Source organism: Arachis hypogaea, chromosome 17 (assembly GCF_003086295.3).
Source record: "Arachis hypogaea cultivar Tifrunner chromosome 17, arahy.Tifrunner.gnm2.J5K5, whole genome shotgun sequence".
Classification (NCBI taxonomy): domain Eukaryota; kingdom Viridiplantae; phylum Streptophyta; class Magnoliopsida; order Fabales; family Fabaceae; genus Arachis; species Arachis hypogaea.
The window spans coordinates 37,174,538-37,187,970 of NC_092052.1; the positions used below are offsets into that span (position 1 = coordinate 37,174,538).

A 13,433-nucleotide genomic window follows, 5' to 3' on the forward strand; every position below is an offset into this window, starting at 1 on the left:
TGCAAGAATTCAGTTAAGAACTGAAAAGGATCTTCAGATGGAAGTCCATGAAACTTGCAGTTCTGCTGCATCAGAGAAACTAATTGAGGTTTCAGCTCAAAGTTGTTTGCTCCAATGGCAGGAATGGAGATGCTTCTTCCATGTAAATTGGAATTAGGTGCAGTAAAGTCACCAAGCATTCTCCTTGCATTGTTGTTGGGTTCGGCTGCCATCTCCTTTACTTGTTCGAAATTTTCAATCAAGTTGTCTCTGGATTGTTGTAATTTAGCTTCTCTTAATTTTCTCTTCAGAGTCCTTTCAGGTTCTGGATCAGCTTCAACAAGAATGCCTTTTTCTCTGTCCCTGCTCATAAGAAAGAGGAGAGAAAAAGAAAAGAAGAGGAATCCTCTATGTCACAGTAAAGAGGTTCCTTATTATTAGTAGAAAAGAAGAAGAAGAAATTCGAACACAGATAGAGGAGGGGGTTCGAATTTGGTGATGATGTGAGGAAGAGATGTTAGTAGATGAATAAATAAATAGAATAGGATGAGAGAGAAGGAGGGACTTTTCGAAAATTATTTTTGAAAAGGAGTTAGTGATTTTTGAAAATAGTTTTTGAAAAATATTTAGTAAATTTTTTTTTTCGAAAAAAATTTTTTTTTTTGAAATCGAAAATAAAAATAAAAATAATTAGTTAATTAAAAAATAATTTTTGAAAAAGGGGGAGATATTTTCGAAAATTAGAAAGGGAGAATTAGTTAGGTGGTTTTGAAAAAGTTAAGAAACAAACAAAAAGTTAGTTAGTTAGTTGAAACAAACTTTAAAAAGATAGGAAGTTAGGAAGTTAGAAAAGATATTTTGAAAAGATATTTTTGAAAAAGATAAGATAAGAAGATATTTTTGAAAAGATATGATTGAAATTAGTTTTGAAAAAGATTTGATTTTTAAAATCACAATTAATGACTTGATTCATAAGAAATCACAAGATATGATTCTAGAACTTAAAGTTTGAATCTTTCTTAACAAGAAAGTAACAAACTTCAAATTTTTTGAATCAAAACATTAATTGTTTATGTTATTTTCGAAAATAACTGAGAAATTTGAAAAAGATTTGATTTTTGAAAAAAGATTTTGAAAAAGATAAGATTTTCAAATTGAAAATTTGATTTGACTCATAAGAAACAACTTGATTTTAAAAACTTTTGAAAAAGTCAATCCAAATTTTCGAATTTGATGAGAGAAAAAGGGAAAGATATATTTTTTTGATTTTTGAAATTTTTATGAAAAACATGAAAATTATGCAATGCATGAAATTTTTAAATCAAAACAATGAATGCATGCAAGAATGCTATGAATGTCAAGATGAACACCAAGAACATTATGAATGTCAAGATGAACATCATAGACACAATTTTGAAAAATTTTTAATGCAAAGAAAACATGCAAGACACCAAACTTAGAATTCTTTAACGCTTACGCATCAAGAATTCAAGGATGCATATAATAAACATGAAAAGACACACAACAAAAAATCATCAAGATCAAACAAGAAGACTTACCAAGAACAACTTGAAGATCATGAAGAACACTATGAATGCATGAAATTTTCGAAAAAAATGCAAGATGCATATGCAAGTGACACCAAACTTATGATATGACTCAAGACTCAAACAAGAAACAGAAAAATATTTTTGATTTTTATGATTTTCTAATTTTTTTTTTTTTGGTAATTTTTTTTCGAAAATTATATGAAAAAGAAAAAAAGAAAAAATTAAGGATTCCAAAAATTTTTAATATGAATTCCAGGAATCTTGCATTCTTAGTCTAAAGCTTCAGTACAGGAATTAGACATGGCTCACTAGCCAGCCAAGCTTTCAATGAAAGCTCCAGTCCAAAACACTAGACATGGCCAATGGCCAGCCAAGCTTTAGCATTTAACACCAGAGTATATTGATCTTGATAACAAATTGCTGCTCATCATTTATCAAGTATGTAACTTACCTCTGATGGTTTAGAAGCCTCAGTCCAAAAGAATTTAGACATGGCTTTACAGCCAGCCAGGCTTCACATGCTTCATGAAACACTAGAATTCATTCTTAAAAATTCTGAAGAAAATTTTTGAAAACATTTTTTTTTCGAAAACAAAAGAAGAGTTTTTGAAAGATTTTTGAAAACTTTTTGAAAACAAAACGAAAAGAAAATTACCTAATCTAAGCAACAAGATGAGCCGTCAGTTGTCCAAACTCAAACAATCCCCGGCAACGGTGCCAAAAACTTGGTGCACGAAACTGTGATGTCCAGGCTCAAACTATTCCTGGCACGTGAGCAACTTGGTATGCGTAATCGTGATTACACATTCATAATCTGTCACAACTTCGATACAACTAACCAGCAAGTGCACTGGGTCGTCCAAGTAATACCTTACGTGAGTAAGGGTCGAATCCCACGGAGATTGTTGGTATGAAGCAAGCTACGGTCACCTTGCAAATCTCATTCAGGCGGATATAAAGTGATAATGGTGTTTTCAAATTTAATATAATAAGATAGGGATAGAGATACTTATGTAAATCATTGGTAGGAATTTCAGATAAGCGAATGGAGATGCTTTTCGTTCCTCTGAACCTCTGCTTTCCTGCTATCTTCATCCAGTCAGTCTCACTCCTTTCCATGGCTGGCTTTATGTGATACATCACCACTGTCAATGGCTACTTTCGGTCATCTCTCGGGAAAATGATCCAATGCCCTGTCACGGCACGGCTAATCGTCTGGAGGCATCACCCTTGCCAATGGCTTCATCTTATCCTCTCAGTGAATAATATGCTCACGCACCCTGTCATGGCACGGCTATTCATCTGTCGGTTCTCGATCATGCTGGAATAGGATTTACTATCCTTTTGCGTCTGTCACTAACGCCCTACAATCGCGAGTTAGGAGCTCGTCACAGTCATTCAATCATTGAATCCTACTCGGAATACCACAGACAAGGTTTAGACCTTCCGGATTCTCTTGAATGCCGCCATCATTCTAGCTTACGCCACGAAGATTCTGGTTAGGAGATCTAAGAGATATTCATTCTAGCTTATTTCATGTAGAACGGAAGTGTTTGTCAGGCACGCGTTCATAAGGGAGAAGGATGATGAGTGTCACACATAATCATCATCTTCATCACGTTCTTGGGTGTGAATGGATATCTTAGAAGAGAAATAAGAAGAATTGAATAGAAAACAGTGGTACTTTGCATTAATCTTTGAGGAACAGCAGAGCTCCACACCTTAATCTATGGAGTGTAGAAACTCTACCGTTGAAAATACATGAGTGAAAGGTCCAGGCATGGCCGAGATGGCCAGCCCCCTAAACGAGATCAATAGTCTCCTAAGATGAACAATGGATTAAAACTGAGACCAAAGATACCTAATACAATAGTAAGAGGTCCTATTTATAATAAACTAGCTACTAGGGTTTACATGAGTAAGTAATTGATGCATAAATCCACTTCCTGGGCCCACTTGGTGTGTGTTTGGGCTGAGCCTGAATGTTGCACGTGCAGAGGCCATTTGTGGAGTTGAACGCCAATTTCTGTGCCAATTTGGGCGTTCAACTCTGGTTTTGGATCCTTTTCTGGCGCTGGACGCCAGATTTGGGCAGAAGGCTGGCGTTGAACGCCAGTTTACGTCGTCTATTCTTGGCCAAAGTATGAACTATTATATATTTCTGGAAAGCCCTGGATGTCTACTTTCCAACGCAATTGGAAGCGCGCCATTTCGAGTTCTGTAGCTCCAGAAAATCCACTTTGAGTGCAGGGAGGTCAGAATCCAACAACATCAGCAGTCCTTTTTCAACCTCTGAATCTGATTTCTGCTCAAGTCCCTCAATTTCAGCCAGAAAATACCTGAAATCACAGAAAAACACACAAACTCATAGTAAAGTCCAGAAATGTGAATTTAACATAAAAACTTATGAAAACATCCCTAAAAGTAACTAGATCCTACTAAAAACATACTAAAAACAATGCCAAAAAGCGTATAAATTATCCGCTCATCAGCCGCCAGCTTCCCTTCTCCTGGGTTCGGTGAACCAACGTCGTTGTGTCGCAAGACAAGGTCTCTTTCCTCAAATTCCCTCCTGAGGACTTTAGTGTTGTAGCGCAGAGCTATTCTTTATTTCAGTGCTGTTTCTGACAAGTGGGCCATCTCTCTGGTTTCTTCCACCAGGTCCTTTTCCACCGCTTCGTCTACTCCTGCGAGAAGTAGTTGTGGACTCGGTTCACCAATTTCCACGGGTATCACTGCATCGACCCCGTACGTTAGGCGAAAGGGGGTTTCCCCCGTGGAGCTTTGCTCGGTTGTCTGGTAGGACCAGAGGGCCGAAGCGAGCTCGTCGGCCCATGCGCCTTTCTTGTTGTCTAAGCGCTTCTTGAGGCCTAGTAGGATGACTTTGTTTGCGGACTCCACTTGTCCGTTCGTCTGGGGATGTTCCACTGAGGAAAACTTTTGTTTTATCCCTAGGCCGGTGAGGAATTCCGTGAACTTCTTGTCGATGAATTGCGTCCCATTATTCGAAATGACGACTTCCGGGATACCGAAACGGGTTATCACCTGTCTCCACATGAACTTCCTGCAATTGGATGAGGATATGCTGGCTAGTGGTTCAGCCTCTATGCATTTGGTGTAGTAGTCGATGGCGACTATGAGATATTTAACTTGTCCCGGGCCAGTCGGGAAAGGCCCTAAGAGGTCGACTCCCGATTGAGCAAAAGGTCGTGTAGACGTCAGTAGGCTCAGCTCGGAGGCCGGCGCTTTGTGGAAGTTGGCGTTTTCTTGACACTTTACGCATTTTCTGACAAATTCTCTGGAGTCTCTCATCATTGATGGCCAGTAATATCCAGCTCAGATGAGCTTCCTCGCTAGGGCTTTGCCCCCGATGTGGTGGCCGCAGCATCCCTCGTGGACTTCTCTAAGTACATAGTCCGTCTGGTCGGGGTGCAAGCACTTCAATAGGGGTTGGCTAAGCCCCTTTCTGAACAGTTGTCCTTGTATGATTGCATATTTGGCTACCTCCCTTCTCAACGTTTTGGTTGCTTTCTCATCATCAGGCAACTTGCCATGTTCTAGGAACTTTGCGATGGGGTCCAGCCAGGAAAGGCTTGACTCCGTCAAATGGAGGGCAACCGTCGGTTCCTTCACCATGCCCTGGATGAGAGACCGGTTGCCCGCTCCCGGCTTCGTGCTTGTTAATTTAGATAGAAGGTCTGCCCATGTGTTCCTTTCTCTTGGAACGTGTTGGACCGTGACCTCTTGGAATTGCCTGGTCAATTCTCTAACCTTTTCCAAATATTTTTGCAGGAGGGGGTCCCTGGCTTGATAGCTTCCATTTACTTGCGAGGTGACGACTTGTGAATCGCTGCACACTTCCAGCCTTGTTACCCCGACTTCCCGAGCTAGGGTTAGTCCACCTAAGAGGGCTTCGTATTCCGCTTGATTGTTCGACACAGGAAATTCGAACTTGGTCGATTGCTCGTAGATGACTCCCGCCGGGCTCTCTAAGATGACCCCGGCTCCCCCGGATGTTTGGTTGGAGGCCCTGTCTACGTGGAGCCTCCACCGTGTGCCCGTTTCCTTGGAGGGATCACCCGTTACCTCTACCAAGAAATCTGCCATCGCCTGCGCCTTGATTGCATGTGGGGACTCATACTGCAAGTCATATTGGGAGAGCTCGATGGCCCAGGTCATCATCCTTCCAGCCAAATCAGGTTTTTGGAGCACTTGGCGAATTGCTTGGTCCGTTCTTACGACTACACGGTGGCCCTGGAAGTACTGCCTCAACCTTCGGGAGGAGGTTAGGAGTGTCAGCGCCAGTTTTTCTAGTTTGCTGTACCTCAGCTCTGCTCCTTGTAGAGCTCTGCTTACGAAGTAAATCGGTTGCTGAGCCTTCCCCTCTTCTCGTACGAGCACGGTTGCAAGCGCTTCCTCTGTTACTGCCAGGTAGAGGTAGAGTGGCTCTCCGACCTTAGGCTTCCCGAGCACTGGAGGTGCTGTTAGGATCTCCTTGAAGTGGTTGAATGCTTCCTCACACGCTGGGGTCCATTCAAATGCTATCCCCTTTCTCATCAGATTGAAGAAGGGCAGGGCTTTTGCTGCCGATGCACCGAGGAAACGGCATAATGCAGTCAGCCTTCCTGCTAATCGTTGGACGTCTTTGATACAACCCGGGCTCTTCATCTAGAGAATCGCTTGGCACTTCTCAGGGTTGGCTTCTACTCCTCTTTGGGTGATCATGAACCCTAAGAACTTCCCAGCCTCCATGGCAAAGGCGCATTTTAGCGGGTTGAGCCTCATGCCGTGTTGCCGGAGGGACGCGAACACGCCCCCCAGGTCGCTTAGGAGATTGTTGGGCCGTGCGGTTTTCGCGAGGATGTCGTCCATGTAGACTTCTACTATCTTGCCTATGAGTTCGCTGAATATCTTGTTCATTAGTCTCTGGTACATGGCGCCAGCGTTTTTCAGGCCAAATGGCATTACCTTGTAGCAGTAGATCCTTCCCAGCGTTATGAACGCTGTTTTGTCCTCGTCGGGTCGGTGCATCGGTATCTGGTTGTACCCAGAGTAGGCGTCTATGAAGCTCAGATACCGGTACCCCGCCGCCGCGTCGACGAGCGCGTCAATGTTGGGAAGGGGATAGCAGTCCTTGGGACATGCCTTGTTGAGGTCGGAATAGTCTACACACATTCTCCACCTCCCATTGTGCTTTTTCACCAAGACCACGTTCGACAGCCAAGTCGAGTAGTCTAGTTCTCGGATGAACCCTGCTTCAAGGAGGCTGGCCGTCTGCCTGGCCACCTCCTCTGCCCTTTCCGGTGACATCTTCCTCCTCCTCTGGGCCACTAGCTTAGCCTCCGGCTTGACAGCCAGATAGGGTGACATGAGCTGGGGATCTATCCCTGGCATGTCGGCTGGCGTCCAAGCGAAGAGGTCGGCATTGGCTCTGATCATCTCCATCAAAGGTTCCTTTAATTCATGGGGGAGATTTCTATTTATGAATGTGAACTTCTCCTCCCCATCACCGACCCTGAATTTTTCCAAGTCTCCCTCTGGCTCGGGCCTGGGCTTGTCGTCTATTCTGGCATCCAGGTCGGCAAGGAAAACCCCTTATGTTTCTTTGGACTTTTTCCTGAGAGAAAGACTGGCGTGGTCGCAAGCCACTGCCGTTTCCAAGTCCCTCTGATGGAACCTACGGATCCGTCATTAGTAACAAACTTCATTACGAGCAGCTTCGTACTAATCGCTGTCACAAGGTCGTTGATGGTTTTTCTCCCCAGGATGATATTGTAGAGTGTGGAGTCTCGCAAGACTACAAAATCGGCCATTACTGTCCTTCGCTTCTGTCCTTATCCCATGGAGGTCGGGAGGGAGATGATCCCATCCAGCTTGATGAAGTGGTCACCCAACCCTACCACACCGTGCTGGTGGGTCGCTAGGTCGGCATCACGCAGTCCCAAGGCATCGAAAACGTTGTGAAACATGATGTTCGAGTCCGCCCCTGTATCCACTAGGATCTGTTTGACGAGGCCGGTTCCGACTCTGGCCGTGATGACCATGGGGGGACTTTCCGGTACCTCGTCGAACCATTGGTCCTCGGGGCCGAAGGAGATGGATGGGAGTCCCCGGGAACTTCTCGCGGGTGAGGAGGAGACAGCCAGGACTTTGGCGTCTTTCTTCTGTGCCGATCTCGACCTCGGGGCGGAATTCCTCGCTGTTACCACGTTCACCACCGTGAGACCGTGGTCGTCCCCCTCTGGTTCTTGGCGTCGTCTTATCGCTCGGGGCCTATCCTCACCTTCATGATCACGATTTCGTCTCCTCGGCTCCCTTTTGAGGTGGGAGAATTCGGCAAGCTTTCCGTCCCTGATTGCTTGCTCCAGGGCATCCTTCAGGTCGAAACAGTCTTGGGTCTTGTGCCCGTATCCCTTGTGATATTCGCAGTAAAGGCTTTTGTTTCCACCCGTTCTGTCCTTCAGAGGTCGGGGTCTCGACAGTATCCCCTTCTCGGCTATCTGTTGATAAACTTTCGTGATTGGTGCCGTGAGGGGGGTGTAGTTGGTGAATTTCCCGACTCGGGGAAATGGCTTTGGCGTCATACTCGGACCGCTGTCCCTGGCTTGTTCCTTTTGTCTTTCTCCACCCTCGTAGTGGCGGGTTTCGTTGTAGGGTGGTTGCCGTTTGTTGGCAGCCACGACCCGGCTGACTTCTTCATCGTTAATATACTCCTTAGCCACGCATTGGATCTCCTGCATCGTCCATACTGGCTTTCGGGTGCTTGGCTTTGGCAATCCTGGTCATGAACTCAGCCAGGAAGGCATGGCTGATGTCGGAGAAGCGGGTTACCGAGCCCTGCGGGAGGTTATTGAACCACCGTATTGCAGGTCCCGCCAGGGTGACCGGGAAAGCGCGGAACCTTACCTCGTCTCCCACTCCCTCTAGGTTCATCCTGGCCTCAAAGGCCATGAGGTTTTCCAGCGGGTCTTCCGTTCTATCGTACCTCATGTCCGTTGGCTTGTCAAAGTGTTTTGGCAGCCGGACCTCGAGTATGGAACGGTGGAATGGGGTCGCTTCATTATTACGGGTCCCCGTGTTCCCGTCGTTCTTCCCTCGTCGTTCTCCCGACGAGTGTCCTCGTCCCCGCGGTTCGCGGCATGCCGCCTCTTACGTCTGGCATAAATGATGGGGTCATGACGTCTTCTCGTGCGCCCTCTCTCCCCGATGCTTTCGGACTCGGCATGGGGGCTAGCGTGCATCTGGAGCGACTCCTGGAGCGAGAGCGGGAGTGACTCTGCTCTAGGGTGTGTTGGTCGCGTTCACTATCTGCTAGCCGGTGTTCCAAGTCTTGCATTCTATGGCGTAGCTCTTGCATTATTCTGGCGTGGTTGTCGCCAGTCCCCCCAAAGGGGCGTTGATGAGCGGATAATTTATACGCTTTTTGGCATTGTTTTTAGTATGTTTTTAGTAGAATCTAGTTACTTTTAGGGATGTTTTCATTAGTTTTTATGTTAAATTCACATTTCTGGACTTTACTATGAGTTTGTGTGTTTTTCTGTGATTTCAGGTATTTTCTGGCTAAAATTGAGGGACTTGAGCAAAAATCATATTCAGAGGTTGAAGAAGGACTGCTAATGTTGTTGGATTCTGACCTCCCTGCACTCAAAATGGATTTTCTGGAGCTACAGAACTCAAAATGGTGCGATTCCAATTGCGTTGGAAAGTAGACATCCAGGGCTTTCCAGAAATATATAATAGTTCATACTTTGGCCGAGTTTAGACGACATAAAAGGGCGTTGAACGCTAGTTCTACGCTATAGTCTGGAGTTAAACGCTAGAAACACGTCACGAACCAGAGTTGAACGCCAGAAATACGTTACAACCTGCCGTTCAACTCCAGAAAGAGCCTCTTCACGTGAAAAGCTAAAGCTCAGCCCAAGCACACACCAAGTGGGCCCCGGAAGTGGATTTATGCATCAAATACTTACTTCTGTAAACCCTAGTAACTAGTTTAGTATAAATAGGACCTTTTACTATTGTATTAGGCATCTTGGGACGTCTGGTTCTTAGATCATGGGGGCTGGCCATTCGGCCATGCCTGAACCTTTCACTTATGTATTTTCAAACGGTAGAGTTTCTGCACTCCATAGATTAAGGTGTAGAGCTCTGCTGTTCCTCATGAATTAATGCAAAATACTACTGTTTTTCTATTCAATTCAACTTATTCCACTTCTAAGATATTCATTCGCACTTCAATATGAATGTGATGAACGTGACAATCATCATCATTCCCCCACGAACGCGTGCCTGACATCCACTTCCGTTCCACCTTAGATTGGATGATTATCTCTTGGATCTCTTAATCAGAATCTTCGTGGTGTAAGCTAGATTGATGGCGGCATTCATGAGAATCCGGAAAGTCTAAACCTTGTCTGTGGTATTCCGAGTAGGATTCTGGGATTGAATAACTGTGACGAACTTCAAACTCGCGAGTGCTGGGCGTAGTGACAGACGCAAAAGGAGGGTGAATCCTATTCCAGTATGATCGAGAACCTCAGATGATTAGCCGTGCTGTGACAGAGCATTTGGATCATTTTCAGAAGAGGATAAGATGCAGCCATTGACCACGGTGATGCCTCCAGATGATTAGCCATGCAGTGATAGCGCATCGGACCATTTTCACAGAGAGGATGAAAAGTAGCCATTGACAATGGTGATGTCCTTACATAAAGCCAGCCATGGAAAGGAGTAGGACTGATTGGAAGAAGACAGCAGGAAAGCAGAAGTTCAGAAGAACGAAAGCATCTCTATACGCTTATCTGAAATTCCCACCAATGAATTACATAAGTATTTCTATCTTTATCTTCTATTTAATTATTATTTATTTTCGAGAACTCCATAACCATTTGATATCCGCCTGACTGAGATCTACAAGATGACCATAGCTTGGTTCATACCAACAATCTCCGTGGGATCGACCCTTACTCACGTAAGGTTAATTACTTGGACGACCCAGTGCACTTGCTGGTTAGTTGTATCGAAGTTGTGAATGAAAAATGATTTATTAAGACGTGTGTACAGAGTTTTTGGCGCCGTTGCCGGGGATTGTTTGAGTTTGGACAACTGATGGTTCATCGTGTTGCTCAGATCGGGTAATTTTCTTCTTATTTTGTTTTCAAAAAGTTTTCAAAAATCTTTCAAAAATTTCTCATCTGTTTTCGAAAAATATTCTAAAATTTTTTTAAGAATGAATTCTAGTGTTTCATAAAGCATGTTGAAGCCTGACTGGCTGTAAAGCCATGTCTAAATTCATTTGGACTGGGGCTTCCAACCCAATATTATCAAGAGCAAGCTAGTTGTTGCTAATCCACCTGCTGCTGTTCCAGATCCACCTGATTTACATGCTAAAGCTTGACTGGCTATTAAGCCATGTCTAATCCTCAGATTGGAGCTTTAGACTAAGAGTGCAAGATTCCTGAAATTCATATTAAAAAAATTTTGGAATCCTTATTTTTCTTTTTCACATTAATTTTCGAAAAATCCAAAAAAAAATCATAAAATCATAAAAATCAAAAAATATTTTGTGTTTCTTGTTTGAGTCTTGAGTCAATTTCAAGTTTGGTGTCAATTGCATTTTTTCTAAAAATTCTTTGCATTTTTTCGAAAATTCATGCATTCATAGTGTTCTTCATGATCTTCAAGTTGTTCTTGGCCAGTCTTCTTGTTTGATCTTCATATTTTCTTGTTTTGTGTCTTTTCTTATTTTTCATATGCATTCTTGCATTCATAGTGTCTATATATGAAAAATTTCTAGGTTTGGTGTTTTGCATGTTTTCTTTTCTTGAAAATTTTTCAAAAATAAGTTCTTGATGTTCATCCTGACATTCGTAGTGTTCTTGGTGTTCATCTTGACATTCATAGTGTTCTTGCGTGCATCACATGTTTTGATCCAAAATTTTCATGCATTGCATCATTTTTCATGTTTTTCTCTCTCATCATTAAAAATTCAAAAATAAAAAAAATATCTTCCCCTTTTTCTTCTCATAAATTCGAAAATTTGAGTTGACTTTTTCAAAACTTTTTTCGAAAATATCATCAACAATTAATGTTTTGATTCAAAAATTTCAAGTTTGTTACTTACTTGTTAAGAAAGATTCAAACTTTAAGTTCTAGAATCATATCTTGTGATTTCTTGTGAATCAAGTCATTAATTGTGATTTTAAAAATCAAATCTTTTTTTTTCAAAATTTATTTCAATCATATCTTTTTAAAACATATCCTTTTCAAAAATTTGATTTTAAAATATCTTTTCTAACTTCTTATCTTCTTATCTTTTCAAAATTGATTTTCAAATTTGTTTCAACTAACTAATTGACTTTTTGTTTGTTTCTTATCTTTTTCAAAACTACCTAACTAACTCTCTCTCTCTAATTTTCGAAAATCCCTCCCTCTTTTTCAAAAATTCTTTTTAATTAAATAATTGTTTCAAATTTTAATTTTAATTTGATTTCATTCCTAATTTTCAAAAATCACTAACCCCTTTTCAAAATTTTATTTTCGAAAATCCTCCTTCTCTCTCATCTCCTTCTATTTATTTATTCATCTACTAACACCTCATCTCACCCAAATTCGAACCCCCTCTTCCATCTGTGTTCGAATTTTCTCTTCTTCCCTTCTTTACATTACATTCTTTTCTTCTTCTACTCACACAGGGGAACCTCCATACTTGGGCAAAAAGGATCCCTATTATTATTATTTTTCTGTTCCCTCTTTTTCATATGAGCAGAAGCAAGGACAAGAACATTCTTGTTGAAGCAGACCCTGAACCTGAAAGGACTATGAAGAGGAAACTAAGAGAAGCTAAAATACAACAATCCAGAGATAACCTTACAGAAATTTTCGAACAGGAAGAAAAGATGGCAGCCGAAAATAATAATAATGCAAGGAGGATGCTTGGTGACTTTACTGCACCTAATTCTAATTTACATGGAAGAAGCATCTCCATCCCTACCATTGGAGCAAACAATTTTGAGCTAAAACCTTAATTAGTTTCTCTAATGCAACAAAATTGCAAGTTTCATGGACTTCCATCTGAAGATCCTTTTCAGTTCTTAACTGAATTCTTGCAGATCTGTGATACTGTTAAGACTAATGGAGTAGATCCTGAAGTCTACAAGCTCATGCTTTTCCCTTTTGCTGTAAGAGACAAAGCTAGAATATGGTTGGACTCTCAACCAAAAGATAGCCTGAACTCATGGGATAAGCTGGTCACGACTTTCTTAGCCAAGTTCTTTCCTCCTCAAAAGCTTAGTAAGCTTAGAGTGGATGTTCAAACCTTCAAACAGAAAGAAGGTGAATCCCTCTATGAAGCTTGGGAGAGATATAAGCAACTGACCAAAAAGTGTCCTTCTGACATGCTTTCAGAATGGACCATCCTGGATATATTCTATGATGGTCTGTCTGAATTAGCTAAGATGTCATTGGATACTTCTGCAGGTGGATCCATTCACCTAAAGAAAACGCCTGCAGAAGCTCAAGAACTCATTGACATGGTTGCTAATAACCAGTTCATGTACACTTCTGAGAGGATTCCTGTGAGTAATGGGACGCCTCAGAAGAAGGGAGTTCTTGAAATTGATACTCTGAATGCCATATTGGCTTAGAATAAAATATTAACTCAGCAAGTCAATATGATTTCTCAGAGTCTGAATGGAATGCAAGCTGCATCCAACAGTACTCAAGAGGCATCTTCTGAAGAAGAAGCTTATGATCCTGAGAACCCTACAATAGCAGAGGTAAATTACATGGGTGAACCATATGGAAACAGCTATAATTCCTCATGGAGAAATCACCCAAATCTCTCATGGAAGGATCAAAAGCCTCAACAAAGCTTTAATAATGGTGGAAGAAATAGGTTTAACA

At 42.3% G+C, this 13,433-nt stretch overlaps 1 non-coding gene across 1 annotated transcript; it reads right to left on the reverse strand.

Moving 5' to 3' along the window:
- Positions 1-12,823: 12,823 nt before the first annotated feature.
- LOC112767537 (small nucleolar RNA R71) lies at positions 12,824-12,931 on the reverse strand. Its single transcript, XR_003184980.1, has one exon. It is a non-coding gene; the product is annotated as a small nucleolar RNA R71 (small nucleolar RNA).
- Between the last annotated feature and the right edge of the window lie 502 nt (positions 12,932-13,433).